The sequence below is a fragment of the Echinops telfairi genome, unplaced genomic scaffold (genome assembly GCF_000313985.2).
Source record: "Echinops telfairi isolate 266 unplaced genomic scaffold, ASM31398v2 ScPeMD7_6;HRSCAF=24_0, whole genome shotgun sequence".
Lineage (NCBI taxonomy): Eukaryota > Metazoa > Chordata > Mammalia > Afrosoricida > Tenrecidae > Echinops > Echinops telfairi.
In genome coordinates, this window is record NW_022103902.1 from 1,211,564 (window position 1) to 1,219,215 (window position 7,652).

The 7,652-nt window shown below is 37.9% G+C and overlaps 1 pseudogene; it reads right to left on the reverse strand.

Annotated features, from left to right (window-relative positions):
- Positions 1-809: 809 nt before the first annotated feature.
- The window catches only part of LOC123521235, an 11,147-nt pseudogene continuing 4,304 nt past the window's right edge, over positions 810-7,652 (reverse strand).

Consider the following 7,652-nt stretch of genomic DNA (forward strand, 5'->3'; position numbering starts at 1 on the left):
TAAATCATGGAAGAGCTGTGAAGAGGATTAGTTCACACATAGAAAATCTTGGAGATATGCTGGCACATAGTCAGTAGTTGATCTAAATGACAGCTATGTGATAACACTGGAGCCTATGTGCTATCAGACATGGGCCCCAGTATTTTTACCTATATGTGAAATTCTTAACTAGGAAAAGATTTCCTCTATCATAATGGGGTTAGGTGAAATCTCTATATTATACAAATATTTATTTTTATTCAAATACACCTACAGAAAGCAACTGGGGGCTTCCAGGGCCAAGATGGCTAAATGCACACACACAGGTGGATTGTTCTGCACCCTGAGGAGGAAATCTTTACAACAGTAAAGGCGACCTGTGACCTCAGAGAACGGCTGGAAAGCTCAGTGAATTGAAACTTCCACACGCTAGAGAAGTGAGCCAATGACAGAGAGAAAGGGGCAGGTCCACTCAAGAGGAACTCGTGCTCACTCGGCTCCACCAGCCCCAGCTACTCCCAGCTTACCAGCCCAGCATGGTGCCCCAGTCAGCCTCAGAGGACTCTGCCCAACCCATGCCAACCCATGGCTTGGAGCCCAGGCCAGTTCCTGTGCAACTTGACATCCAACCCAGGCCGCAATTGGCTGGCACCTGACCCAGACTCCAAGTGACAGACGCCCCAGTAATGCCCAGTACAGCTGGGCACCTGACACAGGCCAGGAATGGTTTAGTGCCCCAGCCAAGCCCCACCCAGCTCTGTGCTCCTGGGCCAAGGGAAGAATGCAACCAATCAGAGGTTTTAAAAAATTTTAATTGAATTCTTGGAAATTAAAATGAAATATTCTTATCATAGACAGTGGGTAATAAAAAGGGGTAACGTATAGACATTATCAATCATAAAGAAAACCACGCAGCAAATAATACAATGCTAACATTTTGCAAAGCAAGATACCAAGACCATACTACTTTAGAAACATGCTCACAAAATGGTGAACATATAAAAAAGAAAAATATTGTGTTCACAAGGTGCAGAAAGTGTCCCCCAAATCTGACACAACCCATGAATCTCTAAACCCAGAATACACTTAGAGAATAATTTAACCATGGCAATAAGGACTACAGGAAAATGGTATATTGTGTATCAACCTGACCTCCTAAATTCCCTCCTCATGTTCCTGGAACATCCTGATGTTGTTCATGTTCATTCTACATATCCTCCAGGATCTGCTGTCAGCACCCACATATCATTACGTAACCACATCATCACCTTACTAGGCTATCATGAGCCTGTGATATTGTTTCAAATCAAAAGTCAGTCCATTCTACAAGGTGAACTCTGCAGTAGATGCTCCAGTTACCAACCATCTTCCTGTGGAGCCAACCTAACAACTAACATTGGATACTTCACTTTTTCGATGTTCTAACAAACTTTGTTGTCACTCCATTCATAGCATTCTTCAACATTCTTACAGGCAAGACAAAATCATTAAAATGATCTGCATAAAGCTGAATTGCCCACGTATCTCTTTGGTCTCTTTTTCTTAAATTTAATTACAAACACTTTTCTTATTAGTTTTCCATCAAAGGAAAGATGCTGCATTACTCGCTGTTATGCAAAACCAAGTCACTTATAAAATAACTCTTAAGGTGTCCTGGGTTGGAGCCTTGGCACATGGCATATGGAGAAGCAATTTCTCTAGCCAAGGTGATGTCTTCTTTGTAGGACGAGTTAGGCACTGGGCAATGTTCCTAAGGGCGAGCCAAATGTTCTGTTTCAATCGCTCAGTGATCTCCCCTCTCTGGCCTCCGCCCTCTGCCCACACAAAGCCCCCCCAGAGGAGCTGTAGCTATCTGTATCCCTCTGTGAGTCACTAAGCTCACGCCCTCCAGAACCATTTTTAAAACTATTTTTCCCACATCTTTTTCTCTTTTTTTCCTTATTTTTAAGTTTCTTTTTAGTTTTTTTCTCAAACTAACATATTTTTCAATCTCACTTCTATCAAATTCCTTTTCTTTTTATCTCACTACTCTTTCACTATTTTCCTCTCTTTTATTTCCCTCTTTCCTCTTTGGTACCCTCCTTCCCACCTCAGTGTTGTGAACAGAGAAATTACCCTCACATGACACAGCAACCTTCCCAACACTAACAGCTGCACAACAATGGTGTGAAGACTGCAGTCGATTTTGGTCCACATGAGAAAAAAAGCAAGAGAGACAAGTAAACAACACCTACATCCAAAGGAATTTATGAAGAAGAAAAGCCCTGGAACTACCAGAAAAAGAATTTAGAAGAATAGATGGAGTTTGCAATGGATGCAGAGTCAGAGAGAACAACGTACAAAATAAAAACACTACGAAGCTTAAACTTAACAGAAATCAAGATGATGAATGCTCAAATAACATAATTGCACAAGTTTACAAGAACTCAGTAATAGAACTAAAGAAATGTAAAGCTGATTAGCAAACTTGAAGTCAAAACGCTTGACTCTAATCGGTAAGACCAATCAACAAAAATAGCAATGGAGTCTGAAGAAAGCTAAGAATTATGTGGGGCCCTATCAAGAGTAACAACTATGTGGAGGTACCCCCCACCACACCCCCCCAAAAAACAGATTTTTTTTTCAAAGCTATGTATTTAAATTTTTTTAACAAAACAACCTATCACTGTCAAAGTACTCTCTATTACACTTAATACATTGGTCAAATCTGCGATTTCATTCTTGGAAACGTTTTACAAACTCATCTGTTTGTATGGCTAATAGCACCTCCCTCGTTTTTTCTTTGCCTCTTCTACTAGTCAAATCACTGTCCTTTCATGTCCCTCTTCATTTGTGGGAACAAAAGGAAGTCATGTGGCGTGAGGTCAAGTGAGTAAGGTGCATGGGGCTAAAGAGGCAGGCTGTTTTTTGGCCCAAGACTGGTGCACTGAGATGGCTGTGTGAGCAGGTACACTGTCATGTTGGCAAAGCCAGTCCCCCTTCTGCCACAAATCAGACCGTTTTTGTAGCACACAGTTATTTTTTCAGAACCTCTACATAGAAAGCGTAATTAACAATCAGACCTGGTGGAATGAACTCTAAAAGCACTACAAGTCAACATTTTCATTCGTTCAGGAAGTTGATGGAAGTCTAGAACGAGGTTTGTCATAGATCAATATTTCACCTTTATTGGAATGGAAAAACCACTCATACACTTCAGTTTTTCCCATAATGCTGGCCTTGTAAGCTGTGTTCAACATCACAACAGTTTCTGCAGCATTTTTTCCCAAACAGGAAACAAAATTTCACAACTGCACACAGTTCTCTTAAATCAGCCATCACAAAAAATGTGCTTTGAGGGAAACTGCTTTAACAAAAAATTCACTGTGACCACAGAAAATTTCCCAAGTGACCCCACTGGGTGCACTAATTCAGAGTGAATTGCTCAATGCTTACCTAGTGGGAAAAATGTGTACTATCAAACCTCTGTCAAGCAGAGCTTTCTTCCATTTTGGGGGGCTTGCCCCTTCATATGTTTAACTGAAGTTCCAGAACAAAAAGAAAAAAAAACCCACAGAGTAAATTGCACAAGAATTCTGGAAGAAAACTTCCCTAAACAACATAAAAGAGGAAAATACAACTATCGATAATCCCAAGCAATATAGACCCCCAAAGAAAAACATTGTGATATATCATAGTAAAATTTCCCAATATTTAGGACAAGGCCAGGATACTGAAAATAGCTGGGGAAAAAAGAACCATCACCTTCAGTGGAGACCCCCTAAGAATAAGCTCATATATTTCAGCAGAAATCATGAAGGCAAAAAGGAATTGAATAGCATATATAATACCCTGAAGGAAAACTGCCAACCAAAAATCTTTTATCCAGCAAAATTAATATTGAAATATGAGAAAGAAATAAGAGTATTTATAGACAAAAGGAATTTGTAAAACCTACACCAGTCCTACACAAAATACTAAAGAGAGTACTCTGGAGAGATAATCAGCAATAGCAAACAATCCTGAGATAAAAATACAGAAATGACATCACTCAGAAACCAATAGACTTAAAACAATATTTAAAAGACACAGAAACATAGAAAGAACTAAGAAACCAATAACAAAATGCAAAACACAAACGATGACAGCAATAAATATACACATATCAATGGTAATACTGAATATTAATGGATTAAATGCACCAGTTAAGAGAGAGAAAGTAATAGAGTGGATAAGAAAACAAATCCCACCAATATGATGCTTACAAGAACACTTCATAGACACAAAGACAAAGTAGACTAATACCAATGCAAAAACTATCTATCAAGCAAATGGGAACCAAGAAAGAAGGCGGGGTGGGGACAAAGTGTGGCAACATTAATCTCTGATAAAATAGATCACAAGAGACAATCCATCAAAAAGACAAAGAAGGGAACAACATAATGAAAGTGAAAATACAACTATAAAACCTAATCATAATAGACATATACACACCCAATGACAGACGCTCAAAAGCCAGTAATCAGACTCTTTCTTACAGAACTACAGAGACAAATGGCCAACTCGAAAGCAATAGTAAAGGGCTTCAACACACCGCTCGTGAGGTAGAACAGATCACTGAGAAAAATTTAATAAACACACAGAAGAATTAAACAATGTAATTAACCATGTCTGGATCTCCTAGACATACGCAGAGCACTCTACCCAACAACAACACAATATACAATCTTTTCAAGTACACTTGGAACATTCTCTAGATCACATGTTAGAACAGAAAGCAAAATTTTTATAAATCTTAAAATATTGAGATGTTATCTATCTTTTCAGACCACAGTGCTACAAAATTAGAAATTAACAATAGGAAGAGCTAGGACCAAAAGCCAAATACGTGGAAATGGAGTAACACACTGCTTCAAAATTACTAGGTAATTCATAAAATAAGAAACTCAAAAAATTCCTTGAAACAAATTACAACACACATAGTGTACGAAAACCTTTGGAACAAAGCAAGAGCAGAGGTCTAGGTGTTATGCATTAAGTTGCTGACCTTATGGTCAAAACTACTAGCTGCTCCAGGTAAAAGTTCAGGCTTCCGATTCCCATAAAGATTTACCGTATTGGAAATCCACTGGGAAAATTCTACTCTATCTATAGGATTTCCATGAGTAGGAATTGATGTGGTAGCAGTAAATGTGTTTGTTTTTCTAGAGGGTAATTTATAGTAATAAATACACATGAAAAAAAAGTACCCAAGTCAACACCTAAACCCAGTATACTCAACAACTAGAACAAGAGCAACAAAATTAACCATCAATCACCAGGAGAAAATAAATCTTAAAGATTAGAGGAAAAAAATAAGTGAATTATAAAACAGGAAAACAATACAAAAAATCAGAAAGACAAGAAGTTGGTTCTCTGAAGCATTAACAAAATTGATAAACCACTAGCACACCTAGGAAAAGTAAAGGTGTGATATCACAAGAAATCCAAATGAAAAAAATGTTAGTTTCATGAAAGACTGTACACTCCAACAAACTTGAAAACCTAGAAGAAATGAACAAATTTCTAGAAATGCACAATCTGCCCAAATTTGTACAGACTGATGTAAAAAACTTCAACAAGCTCATAGCAAAAGAAGAAATAAATCAAGTCATTAAAAACTTCCAGTTCAAAAAAAAATCAACTTCCAGTTCAGATGGTTTACCAGGGAATTTTTTAAAAAAAACATTTTATTGGGGGCTCATACAACTCTTACCACAATCTATCCATCTATCCATTGTGTCAAGCACATTTGTACATTGGTTGCGGATTTTTTTTAAGTCCAGGGTCAGATGATTTTACCAGGGAATTTTACCAATCATTCAGAGAAGAATTGATACCAATTCTACACAAACTATTCCGGAACATAGGAAAGGACAGCAAACTCCCAAACTCATTTTCTGAAGCAACCATAACCTTGATCCCCAGACCAGGCAAAGACAGAAAACATAGACCAAGAACCCTCATGAACATAGAGGCAATAAATGCCCAACAAAACACTGAGGATGTGGGTACTATAGTACAGTGTGGTGACAAAAATCAGGTGGTGCCCAGCTATCAGAAAGAATAGTGCTTGAGGTGTTAAAGACTTGTCTTAAAAGTAGCAGCCATCTAAGTAAAGCATCAACTACAGTAGACATGGAAGAAGCACTCAGCCTAGGTGACTCAAGGATTACAAGTAATAAAATCCACATCTGGAGGAGGGCACAGTATCAGCGTTTAACTTCTCAACACCCAGTTTGCAAAAGGATAATGGATGACAATGGAAGCCCAAGTCCACTTACAGGGTTCCCATGTGTTCTGAGCCTTTGGTGAGACCCCACTGACCATAGTCTAGGGACATGAATAGCCTTACTACCAGACAGAGAGCGCTGTAGTTTATGGAAGATGCAGATTAAATGCGAATGCCTTATCATTTGGCCTCCATTTTGACCTATTTCAAATTTGTTCTACTTTTTAATATTTTCTGTTTTTCTATTGAGATTTTTCTGTCATTGTTTGGGTCTTTTTTGTTTAGTTTCATTTTATTTCTTGATTTTGTTTGATTGGTTATTTCTATCCATAAAATTGAGAAGAGGTAAATATATACAGAGAGCTACTAGATTAATAATTACCTAGTACATGGCAGGGGATGTTGGGTGGGAATATGGAACTAACAACAATAACTACAAGAATGAAGGAAATTTCTAAGATTGTGATTATTAAACAACTTTTCCTAATTTGATTAGACTATTGGATTGTATGATTGGTTACTTATATGCTGATAAAAAAAATACTGGCCAGAAGAATCCAACAATGTGTCAATAAAAATAAAATAAAACCACACACCATGATCAAGTGAGACTCATACAAGGATAGTTTAACAGAAAAATAATTAACGTAATACACCACATAAAACAGAGAGTAAGAACCATATGATCATAGTTATGGATACAGAAAAGGCATTTGACACTATCCACCTCCCATTCCAGATAAAACCACTGAGCAGAAAATAGAAATTTCTCAACAAATAAAGGTCATATACGCGATACCAACGACCAAGATCATGCTCAACAGAGAAAAGCTGAAAGCATTCTTCTTGCAAATGGGAACCAAACAAGGATGTCACTTATCACCACTCTTATTCAGTACTGGAAGTCTTAGACAGAACTACTAAACAAAAATAAATCAAAGAAGAGAGAAGCAAAGAAGAATTTAAACAAAACCAGGGTATCCTGGATGATTTAGTATCTGGAAAGGTGTGTGCCAGGGGTGTACCCTTCCCTCCACCTAGTCCATTTGTAAACGGAGCAAATCATCCAAGAAACTGGACTGGAGGAGGAGCTTGACATCAGGACTGAAGGCTTACTAACCACCAAGGACTTGAATACTTGCTAATAAAAATAAAGGACTGCACCTAAATGTAAAGAAAACCCAAACCCTCACTGTTAGAACCACAGATAACGTCGCAATAAAGGGAAAAAAGATGGAAGTTGTGACTTTATCTCGCTTTGATCCACAACAGTCCAACCACAACAAAACTTTTAAGTGTCGGTTTTTATATCTGTTCCTCGAGTTATTCGAGGCATTGATCCCAAAATATGTATTGGGTAGACCGCATCACCTTGTTTCTCATATATGGCTGCATTTACAAACCTTGAGTCTGCGCTTTAAAA